Source organism: Microtus pennsylvanicus, chromosome 15, assembly GCF_037038515.1.
Source record: "Microtus pennsylvanicus isolate mMicPen1 chromosome 15, mMicPen1.hap1, whole genome shotgun sequence".
Lineage (NCBI taxonomy): Eukaryota > Metazoa > Chordata > Mammalia > Rodentia > Cricetidae > Microtus > Microtus pennsylvanicus.
In genome coordinates, this window is record NC_134593.1 from 12,214,316 (window position 1) to 12,233,846 (window position 19,531).

General features: G+C 39.7%; 1 long non-coding RNA gene across 1 annotated transcript; it reads left to right on the forward strand.

The window, feature by feature from the left end:
• The first annotated feature begins 3,641 nt into the window (after window positions 1-3,641).
• LOC142835836 (uncharacterized) lies at window positions 3,642-9,140 on the forward strand. The gene is made up of 4 exons (XR_012907943.1): window positions 3,642-3,736; window positions 6,741-6,826; window positions 7,126-8,719; window positions 8,851-9,140. It is a non-coding gene; the product is annotated as an uncharacterized LOC142835836 (long non-coding RNA).
• Window positions 9,141-19,531: the final 10,391 nt, after the last annotated feature.

The following is a 19,531-nucleotide window of genomic DNA, read 5'->3' on the forward strand; positions in this document are numbered from 1 at the left end:
TGAATGAATGAATGAATGGAGAAATAGATGAATAAAATATAGCTAGGCTGTGAGCTAGAACCATATATGTTAAGTCACATTTAAATCCTTTACATTTTAAACAGATATTTTTAATTATAGAAAATTTATATAAACATTGATGATGAAGGAACAATAAAGGGGTATATCAGCTTATACTGAGAAGGCATAAAGAACATAAACTGTTATTTGATTGTGAGAGGTTCTTCAGAAATTTTACAGAAAAGTGACTAGTGTAATAACTTTCATTTGCCATTTGCAGAAAACAAGTTGTCATTTGGTGAAAAGTGTATGCTTAAACTTGAACAAATGTCTCAAAGTTCTCATCTGACTAAACTATTGCTTGTTTTAATCATCACATAAGAAGAGTATGCAGTTAAAATATTTCTTTGATTCTAAGGTGAATCCACAGGAGGGCAGCTTCTTCTCAGAGACCCAGAGGCAATTTCTCACATGGTCCTTTGTGTCTCTGTGTTGTGGGGATGGCTAGAGGGAGGAGGAGAGATTCTGAGGTAACAGTGGAAACTAGGACTTTCTAATTGGATGAACAGTTTGGGGTATTCTTTTTCATGCATTTTATAGCAGAAGAATTTGAACTCCCTAAGTGCCAGTCCTTTTGTTATGGTTGTAGTATAGATCTTCAGTGAAAACAATAATGCATCTCTTAAGTGTTTCATTAGTGGTACTCTGGCTTCAACTGAAGGGTGAGTTTGACCATTCCTATGGGAAGATACAATATGGGAGGGTATTGCCCTCACATATTTTAGATGGGAGGTTAGAAGTACTAATGTTATCATGCTGAAAATAAGCAGGTGGGAGGCCCATGGAAAAGTCATTTTGGGGTTTTAGCATCCATAGACACCCAGTCCTGTTTGTTTGACCTTTGTCTCTCTGCACAGGAGTGAACAGCCAGCAGAAGGTGCAACAGAACCCGGAATCCCTCATCGTCTCAGAGGGAGCCATGACCTCTCTCAACTGCACTTTCAGTGATAGTAATTTTCAGTACTGGTACAGACAGCATCCCTGGAAAGGCCCCACGTTGCTGATGTCCATCTTCTCCAATGGCGAAAAAAAAGAAGGAATATTCACAGTTCAGCTCAATAAAGACAGCCTGCATATTTCCTTGCACATCAGAGACTCCCAGCCTAGTGACTCAGCTGTCTACCTCTGTGCAGGGAACACACAATGCTCCCCAGGCACCTGCAACCTGCACCCAAACCTAGTGGGTCGTGTCAAGACCTTAGCTAGAGAACAGACCACAGGGTGAAGAATTCTCTTTCAATCCTATGAGCAATGGTAATTAAGAGCAGGAGTAGAGAAGACTTGATTGATTGGGAAAGTGTGGGAGAGCTCTCACTGGGTTACACCTGGTCTGGCTCCAGAGTGCCCTAATCCATCTCTTTTTCTCGATTACATTTTCTTTCTTTTGTTGTCCTCTACGTGAATCTTGTCTCAGTCCTTCCAGCGGTACAAGGCATATGCCAAACTAGTTTTGGAAAAATCTGGCGAATTGTAATATTCCTAAATCATGTATTTGTATTTGACATTGTCCCTTTGGAGGTCCAGTCAGGTTGTTTTGAGGATATAGAAATCAACTTGCTTAGGTGTAAATATGGAGAACAAGAAAAATACCCTTGGCTTAGGGAAGGTGTCTCAGTCCCTAGAGTTTCTGATTCCACCTGCACCTGAAAGACTAGACATACTAAAGGTGAGCTGTGTCTTTATCTCACAGACCTGTAGGAACCCACACCCATATTCCAACAGGAAAGGATTTTGACATTTTGAAAATAATAAATCCTAAATGGAAAGACACTGACTTGACTAAAGTATTTTCCACTTCTCTGATGTTGATGGTTCTACAACAACACTGTTTATGTGCCTATCTTGTTGAGATGGAAGACATGCACGTGGCCTTGAGACTCACCTCACGTCATGTCTTAAAGACCACCATCACCTCTACAGCATTGCGACTTCCTTGATTTTTAAAATCTTTCCATTGAAATATTTATTTTCTAATTTTGAAAAAACTTGCTTATAAAGTACCTCCTTTCTCTATTGCAGTTTCTAATATATTTAATTTTGGTTGAGCCTGGCCAACGCTAATCCTCTCCACCATCTCTCTAGTCCCAATTTTTATTGAAACCTTCTAGCTGCCAGTACCACCCCTACTACTTTCATATAATGTGTTCTATTATCTTCACACTCGTCTTTCCTTTTCCCTCCGCTGGGTTTCTTTTTAATGGTTGAGTAAATGTACAACATTTTCTTTTCCCATTCTTCTGTGTCGTTTCCAATTTCTGACTATTATGATTAGAGCAGCAATATGCATAGTTAAGCAAGTGTCTTCATAGTAGGGTGGAATATTTGGGTATTTGCCTGAAAGTGGTATAGCTGGATCTTATAAAGATTGATTCCCATCTTCCTGAGGAATTGCCACACTGATTTTATGGCTCTGTTTTTAGGAGGAAGTCAAATCAGTCTCTATCAATTACCATTTTATTCCAGCATAGTTCTGCCCAGGTTTTGATTTAGTTGTGGTACACAGTCTCCAACTTCTTCACAGTAGCTTTAAAGATGCTAATTGCCATGTTAATTTAGAGAAACAAAGAAATAAAATGAAGGTGTACATCAAAAGCTTTCTTTATGCCTTGATTGTCAAAATTCCAAGTGTATAGAAAAAAGAAAATAAATTGATGGTTGCAAGAGAGAAGGACTGAGTTTCTCACATAGGCAAGAAGACCAAAAGACTGTAATGACAGGCTTCATACCCTGAAAGGAAGCAATTTCTATCAACTGAGCTTACTATATCTAGAAAATCTTTTTTTCAAAATTAAGAGCTATAAAGATCTGTCCTAAGCAGTGATAACAATCTGTGATGTCCAAGTCTGTATTACAGAAGATTCTAAAGGAATGTAAGAAAGCCAGAATAATATGGAGACCTCTGGAAATAATAGACAAATTACCCAACAATAAACAATTATCTTAGTAACCAATAAGATTCTAAGATGAGCAAATGATGAAGAACAAAAGTAACAGAAATAACCGGAGGAATAAAGAATACAGAATTGGATCTACCCTCTCATCCTTCAGTAGCATGGTAGGCAGTTAGCACCTGCAACTGTCCTGGGACTCTCTGGATGCATTTAGGTTTGCACAGAAAAAGAATGCAGAATGGTTATAGCCCTTATGGATGCAAACAATACCCTCCACAAGATTATAGAGTCACTGCTATCCTTTTCTCTCACAGACACCCCCTTTCCTCTAGGAGGGTGTGTGTCCTCCGCTGTAGAGGTCAGGCTCTAGTCTTTCTTTGTTTTTTCTTTCTCTTTCCCTATGCTACCCAAGAAATCTAACAAGAGTTTGATAAGGACAGAGAATAGAACAGTATTGCAGTCAGGTGTGCACATTCCTTACCATTGCATGCTCTCTAGCAAGATGATGGGGCTACCACTAGATGTCAGGGCTTGCCTTCACACTACTTTGCTTTGAAATCAGAGACATGGAGAAGAGGAGGGTGGAGGTGAGGTTGGGGAGAGAAGAGAAGGGGAGAGGAGGGAGGTGTTTCAACTTGCTTCTGAGGTTTTTCAAGGCAGATGCTCCAAAACCAAACAATTTGTGACCAGGCCCAGAGCTGCACTTCTTGTGATCTACTCTTCAATGGGAAGAATGGACAGACTCCTGGGAGTGTCTACAGTGACACTATGGCTACAAATGACATGTGAGTTTGGGTTTCTGGTGAGGGTAACAGGGACAGCAAACTTCATAGTCCACATATATGTGAGACGTAGCCTTCTCATTAATCTGGAAATGCCATTTGAAAGTGTAACCCCTGACTTTTGTTTTCTGTCCCATGTTTCTATGTAGGGGTAAACAGCCAATTAGGAGAAGAGAATCCTTCGGCCTTGAGCATCCAGGAGGGTGAAAATGTCACTTTGAACTGCAGTTACAAAACATCCATAACTGCCTTACAGTGGTACAGACAAGACTCAGGCAGAGGCCCCGCCATGCTAATATTAGTGCGTTCAAATGAGAGAGAGAAACACAGTGGAAGGCTCAGAGTGACTCTGAACACTTCTGCCCAGAGCAGTTCCCTGTACATCACTGCTGCACAGCCTGAGGATACTGCTGTTTACTTCTGTGCTACAGAAGCACAGTGTGCAGCAGGCACCTGCAGCCCTGACACAAACCCTCAGAAATGTTTTCTAGACCCCAATAGTAGGTAGAATTGCGAGTATATCATCTCAGTGATGAGAGTCTACTGGCAGTGCAAGAGAATTCTTTCAAATTTGTGATGTTCTTAATTTAGTTTTTCTAAACTATTTTATAGTTCATTTATTTATTTATTTATTTATTTATTTATACCAAAAATTTCTACCTCCTACCTGCCTCCCATTTCTTCTCCCCCTCCACCACTCTCCTCCCCCTCCCTCTCCAGTGCACAGAGCAGTCAGGGCTCCCTGTCCTATGGGAAGTCCAAGGTCCTCCCCCCTCCATCCAGGTGTAGAAAGGTGAGCATCCAAACAGACTAGGCTCCCACAATGCCAGTACATGCAATAGGATCAAAACCCAGTGGCCTTGTCCTTGGCTTCTCAGTCAGCACTCATTGACTGGCACATTCAGAGAGTCCGGTTTTATCCCATGTTTTTCAGTCCCAGTCCAGCTGGCCTTGGTGAGCTCCCCTTAGATCAGCCCCACTGTCTCAGTGTGTGGGAGCACCCCTTGCGGTGCTGACCAGCAATGCAGGAGTGTTCCCTTTACCCCACAACCTCTCCAACATAAGTTGAAAGACAATTATCATATGTACTCACTCATAAGTGGTTTTTAAATATAAAGAAAAGAAAACCAGCCTACAAATTGTAATCCCAGAGAACCAAGACAACAATGAGGACCCTAAGAGAGGCATACATGAATCTAATCTACATGGGAAGTAGAAAAAGACAAAATCTCCTGAGTAAATTGAGAACATGGCAACCATGGAAGAAGGTTGAATGGGAGGGTAAAGGTAGGGAAGGGAGCAAATAAAAAGACATAGCGCACAATGGTCTCATGAGGTTAGCTGTTTCAATAACTGTCTGTTACTTGTTCAACAATATATTTGTTCATTACAAGAATATTTACTATACACTTGATTTTCTATTATGAAGAACCTCAGCAGGGAGAAATATTATATGAACAACATGAGAGTCAATCAGCAGCTTGCCAAGTCCAAAATTATGGCTTTGGCAGAAGAATAGAGAGAGACAAATGGAGGTAAAGATGTATCTGAAGACCTTAAGTGAACAACTTCAATAGATATCCTGCTAATAGCCAGAGAATGGGTACATACTGTGACCTAGTTTTGGACACCCACAAACTATGCTGTATAAATTAAAATGCATACCACAAAAATATTATGAACTTTGTTTTATGAATCAGATTCATTTCAATTTCAGATGTGTTTCCAGTCCTATATTTTACACAGGAAGTGGATCTGGTTCAGTGTCCAATGAGTTATTATTCTTGATTATTTGTATATGCAACCTCATTTGAGTTCTTCAAGATGATTGTATCACCTCCTCCCAGGAGTGCCATGTGACATGGAGTCAAAACTATAGAATTGGGATAAATTTCAATTTTTAGTAGCCTCTGGGATCTTCCTGATCAACAACTTACAGAGAGTTGTATCTATATATGGCATTGGGTTTTTTTTATAACAACAAAAATGTTAATACTATAATTGTTTGAATTAGAATACTATAAAACTTCATAAAGATCAGAAACAAATGAATATCAGAATAAAGACTAAGTGGAAAAGCAAAACATCAATAAAATTTCTCAAAAGCAAAGCAAATATCAAGCTAGATCCTAAATAATTACACTAAATATAAAAAGCAAACATTCAAACTGAAAGAGAAGCACTGTGAAGTGAGTCTAGAACTCGACCATTCAATACACATGATTATTTAAAAAAAACGTTTAACTGACAAATACAGACTATAAAATGAAAGGAAAGAAACTATATGCAATGCTAATACCTAGCATAAAAGCTAATAAATTTGCATTGCTATCAGATTTTTCTCTTTCAAGCTACTTATTTCAAATACTTAATTCAATTGAGAAAAAGAGAGAAAGGGTCCTAAGATGTGGATGTGGGTCCTAAGAAGTTAGCCAGTGGGATGATACCACACTATACACACAGATGGAACACTAGGTGGACTCATTGGATATTGATTTAAAACACACACACACACACACACACACACACACACACACACACACACACACACGTACATGAAGCCGGAAGGGAAAAAGTGGGAAGGAGGCATTGGAAGAGAAGAAATGGTAGTGGATTTGATCAAACACACTATATGCATCAATGAATATTACATAAAATATTTAAGTAAAAATGAATTGGAAAATGGGCAAGGATGAGGGCGCATGAGTCTCATGGTAGATATCCACTGATGGTTTGAAATCTTCCTTCTCTCCTGAAATCTTGCACATCTTCTTCTGTGAACTGTTTTAATTACACCCAAAACATATCCTTAGGCTATGCGTTACCAAACTTTATATCAAAATACTTTCTAACTTCTCCTTTTACTCTACCCTTACCTGTGGTTTACTTGAATGTGTTACTTAATTTTCAAATACTTGGTGATATTTTGCTACTTGTCCTGCATTTGATGGATTTCTACTTTACTTTGTGGCCAGCAAACACATGGCTTGTAACTTCAATCCTTCAGGTTCACTGGTGTATTTTGCACTGTCTGAATCTATGGTCATCCCAAGAGAACATTGCTGGAACACTGGCACAAAGCACACTGCATTGGTGAGTGTAATGGTCAGTACAGACGTCAATTTGGTCTAATTGGTTGCTCTAATCTAATCCCAGCTTTTACCTTGTAATATTTTCTACTTGGACGTGAGTATCGCATCTTTAACTCTGTTTGTAGGTTTATCCTATTTTAATTTTCTCTGCTTTGCTTCATTCATTTTTTTATTTTCTTGTTAACTGCACAGACAGAAAATATCATCTCTTCTGACCCAGGGACCCTTTACTCATTGTAAAATGCATTCTTTATCTCACAGTATTACTTGTTTTGACATAGCATTTAATCTTTTTTTTAGTTTTAGATGTCTTAATGCTGAAGTGGGAAGAAAAGCTTCTCTTTTAGAAGAATGGAAATGCTATTGGCCACAGTCAACACTACCATCATTAGACTACCCAGCATCCACCCACTCAAAACTGCTGGATACTAATGTGTCCAGGTCAAGCCGTTCCCATGGTTTCTCTTTCTATGGGCTGTACTTCATTGGCACTCCCCCTAAGAAGTCCATGCTTCATGTAAATTTTATTTACTGTTTTCTTAAATTTAAGCCTTTCATGGCATGTGTGTTATAAGTACGTTCATTAGTCAGCCTAGTTTCATCTGCAGATGTTCCAGTCTGCTGTTTCTTTGACGGTGTGTCATCCCAGATCTTTCCAGAACAAATGATGTCTTTTCTCCATACTGCATTGTCATTGGTGATTATCTAAAGTCACTGAACCTTCACAATTCTGCTTGAAATAGAGAAGTTTGTTTCATATTTTAAGGGAAAGATTAGCATTTGAAACTAGTAGCTTATGTGTCTTTTTTGTATTTTCATTTCATCAAAGTCACTGCCTTTATATCCTACCAGAACACCCCTTGTTTGGATGCTCACTGACAGCAAAGATGTATGGTAGGCGCACAGTGAGAGAGTACTGCATCTAAATTTTGAAAGCAGGTATGGACTCTTCTTCCCTAAGTAGGAATCTACAGGAAAACACATTGCTATAGGTTTGTTTGTTCTGAGTTAAACAAGGGGTTGGCTTGGGGGTAGAGAGGTGATGAAGAAATGGGATAGAGAGAGGGGAGTGGAAGGGGAGGCAAATGAAAAGGATATCTCAGATCCAAAAACCATCTGGCCAAAAGGGTACTACTGAACTTCAAAAAATTAATTCCCTTTGTTCTGGCTCTCTACAAAAATGCTAATGAAAAAATTCCCAGGAAGGCAGAGTATTCATTGCCTTCCCAGATTCAACAAAACACACTTTAAAGATCCAGGTTTTGTGTTTTGACTATGTTTCAGGCAGCAGGACTTCTTGCAGCTTATTACACTTTTACACTCAAGTTTTAACAGCCTCCAAATTTAGTAGTTTTATCATATGATGATTTTTTCAAAAGAAAATTACCCTTTCATTATTTATGGCCTATTTTTCATTAGGTTAGGACTAAACACAGCACAGATTCGCTTAGAAACGCGAGGTGTGCTCTAGATAGAAAAAACACATAAATTTGCTTCAGAGCGTTTATCCTGCACTGGCCACCAGAGGGCGACGTTGCACAGACTCGCTGCCTCCTCCATTTCTGCAGTTGATCCCCATTTTCAACTCAGGTGCTACCCTGTATCTGACGGAGTCCTAAGAACATCTAATGAGTGAAGAAGTGAAGACAGTCAGAGGCCAGAAGGTTCCCAGAATCAGGACCACTTCTGCAGGTTGTTTGTTTGTTTTCTAGAATTTGTCTAAACAAGGAAGGTGTCTAGTCAACTTTTTGTTGTTTGTCTATCTTCAAGAACTGGGAACGGCAGCCACTTTCCAGCATGTGCCAAGCTTTTCCAAAAAGGCACTATAAGTGTCTCCAGTGCTCATCAATGCTTAAAGTCCTCATCTCATTCCTAGGCATACCTTTTTTCCTGGGTGAGTAAAATATCCTGATTATTTTAATATGCACATGATTCACTGCTTTTTTTCACTTGAATTTTAGTAAGAATATTTTTCTCCATGAAATCTGCATCACATTTACTGACTTATCTTTGATTCTTTTTCAGGAGACATCCAAGCACAGTCAGTTACACAGCCAGATGCCCATGTCACTGTCTTTGAAGGAGACTCAGTGGAGCTCAGATGCAACTACTCGTTTGGTGGAGCTCCTCTCCTCTTCTGGTACATGCAGCACCCTGGTCAAGGCCTCCAGCTTCTCCTCAGGTACTTTTCAGGAGAAACTGTGGTTCATGGAGTGAATGGCTTTGAGGCAAACTTTCAGAAGAGTAACTCTTCCTTCCACCTGAAGAAAGCCTCTGTGCACTGGAGTGACTCGGCTGTGTACTTCTGTGCTCTGAATGCACAGTGTCTGAGGCTGCAGGGGGAGCTGAACACAAACCTGTAAGATGCTGGGGGAGCTGTAGCTGACTGACTTTAGATCATCCATGCTCCTGTAACTAACCTAAATAAACTTATTGGTTCTTAAAGTTGGACTTCTCTGGAAGCATTATTTTGGTCTGTCATTGGTGTCCTATCTGCAGTGTATAGACATTTGGTCACAAATCCCATGTAAGGTGACATATCAGCATAAAAAAAAGCATAAAATGATTGCTGAACCATGTTTCCTTCCTTTATGGTTCTTTTTTTTCCTTTTTTTAAAATTTATTTTTCCATTCAAAAAATTTACATTTCCTTCCCTCCTCCCATTCCCCTCCCACTCCCCACTCACTCTCCTCCCTATTTAAGAGAGGGCAGGAAACCCTTTTCTGTGGGAAGTCCACCCCCTCACATCCAGTCCTAGGAAGCTTTGCATCAAAATAGACAAATAGACTAGGGTCCCAAAAGGCCAGTACACGCAGTAGAAACAAGTCCCAGTGCCTTTATCAATGACTTCTCAGTCAGCCCCCATTTACAGCCATATTCAGAGAGTCCGGTTTGATCGCATGCTCATTCAGTCCCGATTCAGCGAGCTCCCATTAGAACAGGCACACTGTCTCAGTGGGTGGACCAACCCTAGAGAGTGCTTGGGAGAGTGGGAGGGTTGAGATGGAGGAAGGACAGATATAGGAACAGGCAAGAAGATATCTACATTAAGGGAGCCATTTTAGGGTTGGCAAGAGACTTGGCTTCAGAGAGGATCTCAGGTGTCCACGGGGATGTCCCCAGCTAGGTCCTTGGGCAGCAGAGTAGAGGGTGCCTGAACTGGCCTTGCCCCACTATCACACTGATGATTATCTCAAATATCACCATAGAGTCTTCCTCCAGCGACGGATGGAGAGAGAGACAAAGTCCCTCATCAGAACAATGGACTGAGCCCCCAAGATCCAGTTGAAGAGCAGAAGGAGGGGAAGATGAGAAATGAAGTCTGGACTGGGAGGGGTTTATGTTTGTTTTGTAGACTGCATTTTCTACTGACTATTTCCAAGAGATTTGAAGATACAACTCAGTTCCACATAAACATTGACTGCAGTTGGTGCCTCTGTAGTGTGCACTAGAGGGAGAAGTCTTGACTTCTTTCCTCTTCAGCCTGAAGGTTAGTGTTAATTAAGGAAGTGTGATAGGTTGCACTCAGTGCCCCAAGAGCCTCAGAAACACTCTCCATCTGTGTGGTTAGTTTAGTCAACGTGACTCAGGGTAGACTCACCATGAAGAGACTTTCAATAAGGACTCACCTGGATTAGGTTGGCATGTGAAGACACAGCCTGAACATGGGCATAACCATTTCCAGAGTTTGGCTCTGCACACTGAGTAGAATGGAGAGAGCGAGTAGAACCTGGCATGAAAGCATTCTGGGCTCTTTGTTCCCGATTATGGGTGCGATGCGACAAGTTCTCTCAAGCTTCTGCTGCTGTGACTTCCACACTCTGAAGTACTGTAACCTGGAATTGTCAGGTCAAGTGAATCCTCTTCCTTCTGAGTGATCATGCCCAGGCTGTCTCTTTTGTCACAGCAACTGGAAAGGGAGCTGTAATGCTGTCATTGCTCCAGCCCATGGCTGCTTTCTTACATTGTGAGCAGAAAGTAAAGACACAGAAGGCACGGAAGAACCAGAACCTGACCTCAACAAATAAAACAAATTCAGTGAAGGACACACAGTCTTACATAGGACATGGAGGTCTGCAAGGAAGGAGGGAATACTTGAAGTTTATAGAGGGGATTGTGATGAGGAATCATGGGCACCTGCAAGGGGCTGCATCCAAGTCTGCAGTATCTCCTCGTGTTGACTGCTCATTTGAGACAGACTATCTTGAGAAGCAGGCTGTCTCACCAAAGCGTTTCCTTTCTGGAGCTCACTGATAATGGTTGGAGCAAGAACAGCTGTGACCTCATAGATATTCTGTTCATACACCTAAGGCACATGATCATATGTGAGCAATGCAGTATGATTTCTTCTTCTGTAAGTGTGACCAATGTTCCATAAACACACAAATGAGAAAGTGGGAGCCCCAAAACTTTAGATGGTTATATTTGCTTTAGGTCAAATTATAGCACCCTGTAGGTATATTTATCCAAATTAATATAGTTAAACTCAAATATAAAATTTCCATTAAAATTTAAAACATTTGCTAATTAAGTTATCATTGTTTTTGATTTTCTCCTCATTGTTATTCCCTTTCATTCCTTTTCCAAAATTTCCATTTCTAATATATGTGTGGATGTTAATATAGTGAACACCAATTTCTGACCCCGAGTGTTTATTAATCGTGCTGCACATTTACTTTTTATTGTTCTTTCTCTTCACTCTTAATTAAAAAAATCAATCAATTGCCTAGGTAAGGCCTGGATGTTGTGTTTCCTTAAGTAAGCAGGCAAGCAAGTAAGTCAGTAAGTAAATAAATGGATAGGCTATTGATAGATAGATGATAGATAAATGATATGTCTATAGTGTCTATTAGCTTATCATATCAACACAGCAGAGTACCTGAGCTAACCCTGCTTCCTTAAGTGGGAATTGCAGAATTGCTTGTTCATATCCTCATAATCAGAAAGTAGAGCTGGAGCTGGGAGTAGAGCATCAATAACTTCAAAGACCCACATGCACTAGTATATACATTTACCACTATGCCCCAAACCTCTCACAACTTCTCACTTTTCTTATGACTGAATAACTTGACATCCAAACATATCACTTTAATACATAGTATTCTGCCTTTGACACTTGTAGTAATATCCTAATGCCAAAGCCATTCACTCCAATGTCAAATATCACCATAGTTGAACATTCTTAGCATATTCTTAAAAAGTCCGAAGTTCCTTCTGAGATTTAACAAAACTTCTTAACTCCAAGTCCTTTCATTCTGTAATAACAATGCCTAGTAGTGACAGAGAATACAGCATCAGAAACCTTTTTCTAAACACCTGGACAGTGTTTAGAAACTTTCATGATGACCTGCATTATTCCTCTGCTCCCAGCACTTGTAAGCATTAGAATTTGATATCAAGCTTAGATATCAGAACTCTGTTCCTGATGGACTCTAATCAGGTGCAATGTTCTTAGTTCCTGTAAGCATGGGGGTTGTTTTTAGCTTTTAATGGGTATTTATCACCCTTACAGTTCAACAATCTGTATCTCTATATACCTGAGGACTGGACAAGGAAAGCTTTGCTGTGGTTTGGCCTCAGAGAGCTAGTTAAGTTGAGCTGTGTCTTGTTTGCTCACAGGCATCCTCCATCTTTCCTGATTCTTCCACACTAAGCAGAGACAACAATGCCTGATGGGAGAAAATACAACACGAAATAAAGCAAAAGCTCTATTACTCACTAGTTGTGTCCAATATTCTCACTCCTCTTCTTCCCAACTCTTTTCTCTCTTCTTTATTTTACTCTTCCTCTTTCTTTACCTTTCTTCTTTCTCCTTCTTCTGTCTAACTACATAGAAAAATAGCTTCTGTAGGTTGGAATTGTGTGCTTTCCCGGGTCTCTACCCATTCTGCTTAGCAATAATCATCACAAAATATATAGAATACAGAGGGAATTTGTATCAATAGTAGCCGTCTTTTCCCAAATTAGAAGTTACCCTTACTAAGAATTAGGAAGTCAAAATGCATCACAAAATATATAGAATACAGAGGGAATTTGTATCAATAGTAGCCGTCTTTTCCCAAATTAGAAGTTACCCTTAATAAGAATTAGGAAGTCAAAATGACAATGAAATAAGTATTTGTGAAGCTGCTAAGTATTTAAGACCAACTCTTTATTTGGAGCAACTCTTGACATAGGAGAAAAATATGTCATTCTGAGAAGACATCAACTGCCTTAAAGTCATATACGTTGTTTATATAATGAAATTGACACTAGGTAATTTTTTTTTCTGTATTGGATTCCAATAGAGACCATTAGGCAAGAAATTTATGGAAGAACAACCAAATCTGACTTGTTAGCTTATGTTTCTCATAGTTTACCAGAAAAGCAAATGTGCTTTGAATTAAGTTCTAAAACTGCACAGATTTCATGCTGATTTAACAATGTAATAGATGAAATCTATTCATGTAATACTAATTCAGATTTGACTTGTAGAATTATATACTACGTATACTAATAATTTAGAAAGTTACTTTTCAATGTTTTGTATTTCCAAATAAATGATAAATATTAAAAACAAAATACGTGTCAAAGCCAGTTCACTTTCAAACAGAACTTCTGACTTCTGGTCCAGATGGTAAATATACCCACTTGTACCAAACAAAGCTAACTTGTTACTAAGATTTAAATTTTAATTGTGTGTATGTGCCATGGATAGAAGTGTCTGTGGAAGACAGAGGAGATGGAACAAAGGCATTGTGAGCTGTCCAATGTGAGATCTAACTCAGGTCCTCTTCAGTAGCAGGATGTGCTTTATCTCCTTAGCACACTCTTAAGCCAACAAAGCCAGCTTTTAATATCACATCTGAGATTTTAGTTAAGACAAAAACCTCAAAATGCCAAGAACTTGCATTGAACAAAACTTAAAATTTCTTATTTTTAAAAATATTAAAAACTTTGTAATATGTGTGTGTGTGTGTGTGTGTTTGGCGTGTATGGATGTATAAGTGAGAGGTGTTTGTATATGTGTGTGGGTAAGGGGGAACTGTGATAGACTTCCTAATTTATGTTAATAGGTATTAGGTCACAGTGAAGAAAAAGGAACCTGTTCAACATCTCAGTATGATGGGCAAACACATTAAATATGCACAAACAAAAATGACTGGACTTTATTATTTTTGCAGATTTTGACACTTTTGATGGACTGTCATTGGTAGTAACAAGGTAATGCATTTGTGTAACATATCCTGTTGCACAAAAAAAAACAGCAGTTAAGAATAACTTACTTGCACCACTAAGTCCATATAGATAATATTCAGTCTACGATCAGCAGCTTGCTGTTCCTCATTGTGCTCTTATTTAAGACAGTTTGCAAATGTTCACTTCCTAAGGAGCAGTTACTTTTATACACTTTTACATTATTGCTGTATTCTGAGCTCTATGCTTGAACTTTACTGCCTAGCCTGCTGTGTACCACGTCCAGATCAGACTCTCAGTGACTCACACATATTTTTCTGATTCATTGTTTTCTTGGCTCCCCTGCTTTTAGTGTCTCATCCTAATAATCTATGCCATACCCTGAAGAATAATGTATCCTCATATGAAGAATAACATCAACAATATCTGTGCTTTGTATGGTACCCTTTTTTGGCTCTTTTGCCTATGCAACTAAAACTAAATCTCTTTATAGGCCTCTCAATGCCTCTGCCACTTATATTTGCCTTTCCTTTTCTTCCCATAAAGTCTATGCCAAACAGTTTAGGAAATACACTTTAGTATGAGCAGCTTTGCCTTTATTCCCCCTTTCTTCTTGTTGACATAATTTGAATGCTTTACTCTATCTTATTTCTTCCCCAGAAAGCATCTTAATATTGTTTTTTTTTCTTTAGTATCCCTGTTCAGGCCTGGGGAGACTTCAGGAGTTAAGGGCATGCACGGTTCTTGGAGAAAACAAGCACCCTTCAGTCCCCAGCACCCCTGTGTCAGCTCACAACATACTCTTTGTCCTGTTCCAGGTGATTCAGTGCCCTCTTCTGGCCTTTGCAGGCAATGTAAGTACATGATACACAATCATGCTTTCAGGAAGAAAGCAACCATTACATAAAAAATAAAAGAAATCAGTCTTTTGTAGAATAATCCCTGGTCATTCTAATTAATGGCTATTTTTCCCCTCGTTTGGGAAGCTCTGCAACTTAATCACCAACTTGAGGAGCTGATTTTTTCCCCAAATTTTCCCCATGTATCTCAAAGACCAACAAACTTATATACCTGCTCTGGGGAACTTTTGGAAATGTCAAAGAGTTGAAAAAAACACTTGACAATCTCCATAATTTTTATCTTTATAGAGTAGGAAAGACAACAGATCAGAAGCAGGTTTACAACCTGGGCAGTCTTATTTTTCCTCCATATTCTGGATCCTAATAGAAAAAGGACCCACAGAAAAAGGCTACAGAGGAGGAATTTAAGAATTATACACCATCACAATTAAGTAAACTCTAAACTCTCCAAAGTCAGAAAATTAATTCATAAGCATTTTAACATGCAAGCAAAATGGGTGAAAAATTTGTTTGGAAACTCAGATTAAGGCAATTTAATTGATACATGGTTTCCTTTGTACCAGTGGTAGACAATACTAAATATTTTTGTGAGACAGATAAATGATGTATACCAGGAAAATGGAGAACACAGAGGAAAGTTTCCAGGTGTTTCAGCCTGAAGGGAAGAGCATCCTCATATTCTAACACCCTTCAAACAGGGAGATGTGGGGTGTAAAATAAATCTAAGCACTGGAAATCTGATATTCAACCAACTTTACTCATCATTTTCAGTTTGATCTCTTTTTCTAAAAGCCTGGGTCAAGATGGTTGGGGAAAAGACTTGGAGTAGGAGTCATGGTAATTATCTGCTTCCCATTCTCTTGAAAGCAACTTTTCCTGATTTCTGTGTTGATTACAGAGCCTTACACATTGTATGTGACTCTATATGACAGAAGAAAGAATGTCTGAGTCTAGGGGTTTCTGATTACAGCCATCCCTATAAGGGTATCAGCATGATTTACTTACCAAAAAATCTCACTCACCTGTGAGTGCTTGTAGTCTAGACTAAATTCAGTAGGCACCCAGTAGCCCACTTTTATTTATTAAAAGTTCATGGAAACTAAAATCTGTTTGCCAACCTTGTGCTGATTGAAATGCAGGTGGCACAAAACTGTGTTGGTAAGGAAGAGTGTATGGATCTAGCAGAAATAGAGGGAGCAAGTAAGTATAACCAAATATTTCACAAAACATTCTCAAAAAACAGTAGAACAAGGAAAAGTAGATAAATTTTATCAGAAGTGTGTGTATGTATGTGTGTGTGTATTCTCTTATGTACAGTCATTACCCTAACTACGCAGGATACATATAGCTCAGTAAGATCCACTAGAGACTTGAGACCTGTCTCCTGTGGGTGAGGCTTCAAGTTTAATGACTAAGTGTTGTGTAGACATTTGTGTGCAGTTTGAAGGGAAATCAGCAGAGGGTGCTGCCTCTTCAGATGTGGTTAATGTCTGCACCCATGTGGTAGTGTCACATGACAGACTGTCACTATGCAGAAGGAGAACTTGGTTTATGAGTGAGGAGTTTCAATAAGGTCCCGAGGAGACTTGCCTGTGAGTTTGGTGAACTCAAGAACCAAGTGTCATTGGCATCTATGAACATGCTTCCTGACATCTGCTCAGTTCTGCTGCTCCTCTTAATGCTCAGTGAGTTACATTTGCCTAAACAATTATGCCATTTTCATACAATTACGGAAGTCTGTGCCTTTGTCTTCACATAGAAAAGTCATTTCTTCTTTTGTTTATTTTCAGAGAGGAGCAGTGGAGACTCAGTGACCCAGACAGAAGGTCTTGTTACTTCTACAGAAGGGTTGCCTGTGAAACTGAGCTGTACCTATGAGACTACTGGAAGTCCTTACCTTTTCTGGTATGTGCAATACCCGAAGAAAGGCCCTCAGCTACTCCTGTGGACTGCCACAGACAACAAGAGGACAGAGCACCAAGGGTTCCACGCCACTCTCCATAAGAGCAACAGCTCCTTCCACCTGCAGAAGTCCTCAGTGCAGCTGTGGGACTCTGCCCTGTACTACTGTGCTCTGAGTGGCACAGTGAGGGAGACTGCAGGGGAAGCTGCACACAAACCAAGGGTGCAGGAGGGCTGAGGGGAGTGGACCTGTGAGGGAGGACTGTTTGCCTTCTCTAAGTGGGGTTTACTCAGCTTCCTGAAATACAACATCAAATTTTAGATTATATCCCTAGAAATTTAAGAATGTGTGGATATCCTGACAGGATAGGATGGAAATCATTGCTAGAGACAACCAGGACTTTTATTCTGAACTGAATATTAACAATATTAACTGAAATACTGTTCTCTCTCTAAGTGGAGGATCTCTCACATTGAACTTTTCCAGGAAAATCCTGACATGGGATTTATCTCTACCAAGTTGTCTAACAAAATTTAGTGATTTAATTTCTTCAGAATCATCTTCTGTTGATTCACAAATTTATGACCCAAATGAGGAACATAGACTCCACTCTTGAAAAATCTGCTTCAGTCCCACTCCACAAGTAATTTAGATTCTTTCTCTCCTTGGTTCCTGTTACAGAGAGTTCAGCCTAACTTCTTGCCTCAGTTACTGTTCTATTGTTGTAAAAGTACACCAGGACCAAGACAACTTATAGAAGAAACATTTAATTGGGGGCTTAACTAAAGTTTCAGAGGATGTATCCATGACCATCATAATGGGAACATAGTAGCAAACAGGCAGGCTTCAGGAGCCTTGACTACCAGCCTCAGTATCCCCTCAAGGATTAGAATAGGGGGTCTATGGCAAGCGAGGATCTGAGGGTAAAAAATTAACTCAAGCATATTACCTCTGCATTTTCTTTATTTTTTGGGCAAGGGAAAAATTGAAGTGAAGGGCATTCTCCATGAATTTTTTAGCTTTTACAGTCATAGCTGAAAATTCCATAGGCAAAGACAATGATAATATGCATATCAAAATCACAAAAATGGCAGGTAGAACCCGACCAGACAGCACTCTGGAACTGGTGACACTACCTAGGAAAGAGCCAGCATTCAAGGGGAAATGCCTGACATCCCAAATCATTAGATATGGTTAGTAAACATCCCTGTATCCTGGACTCCCCTATTCTCCTCATCCAATCTCTTTTGAGACAACCAGCTTTGGGGACACCCAGATTTGTTTGCTAGCAAAGGTGAGACATGCTACCTTGCTACTCTGTGCCTGTCTTCTTTTAGTTATTTCTATGTAGTCTGTGGGATTGACTTTCTGTAAATTTGACCATTAGAACACATATTCAATGTTATTAGTCTAAGACGTTGTGGTGTGGGGAAATGGAAAGGTCACTCAGTTGCCCAAGCAGAAGTTACACTGATATCGTGTTTTGGGAATGAATCCTATTATGAAGGGAAAATCATGGCCTCATAAGCTATTGCAGATATGATAGTGACTTTTCCAAAAGACAAGTGTTTCCATAGCTCTGCAAAACAAGTTATTCCATGTGAATGTGTACATATTCATTTCCTGTGCATATGCCTATTGGTCTATCAGCTATACATTTACTCTATAGTCTTATGGGCTCCAACAGGCAGGCATGTCCCTGGAGAAGTAGCTGAGATCTTACCTCTGATTACTAGGAAAGGGCAAAGAGAAGTAGAGCCTGGATGTGAGTTGGGCTTTGAGATTCAAAATTCCACCACCATTGTGACTTACCTCCTCTGACCAGGCCACACCTTCTGACCTTCCTAAATAGTTCACCAACTAGGAAAAAGTAATACTCAGATATATGAGCATATGAGGGCCTTTCTCATTCAAATCACCACACCCCTCAACAGCTTTCACTCAGTGAAACTGCTCAGGAAATATAGCAGGTAGAACTCTGAAAATGCTGCCATGTGAGGTAGCCCCTCCCCTTTCCTACACACTGTGTATGAAGCAGGCTGGTCATGAAAGACTCTTTCAAGAAAGCCCTCTCCCTTAATATCCACTCTCATAGGTGTTATGGTTTTGACACCAATGTAATGGTTTTAGTAAAATGGTGCAGTTCCCCGAGGTGCACAGCAGGCCATGAGGGGCAGCAGGTTCCAGGCAGGGAGCCTCACAATATGTGAGACCTCAGTGGATTATCTAGTCCCACAAAGAGCCACAGTGGATGAGAGACAAAGATGAATAGGCACACCATGAAGTTTTAAGTTTGGATATAGTTTATTCAGTTAAAGGGAAAGGAGAGGAGAGGAGCCATGACAGCAGCCACCTCTTCCAAAGAGAGGTGGGGTGAAGAGAGAGAGTTCACAGGCAGGAAGCAGAAGGAAGATCCACTTGCCTCAGTAAAGGGGGGAGTGGGCAAGGTTTGTCTCTTAAAGGGACAGGGCAAATCAGTAGCAGGTAATAACAACAGGCCTTCACAGTTTGCTTAAATCCTGAGGCCATGGTATAGTCACTAACCTTGGACTAGGGTTAGGTTCTGTGGTAATTCTTCTGCAATGTGTAAAGGAAGCCAAGGTTTTGATCATTCTCAAATTTGAAACAAAATATTAGTTTAAATTAAAATGCTCTATTAGTCATAGTATCTCTCTGTAAAGGAAGAAAGGCTTGAAATAAAGACCATGGTGTTCCTCAAGAAATATTCATGTTTGTGTTCACAAAATACAGCAAAGTAGTATATGC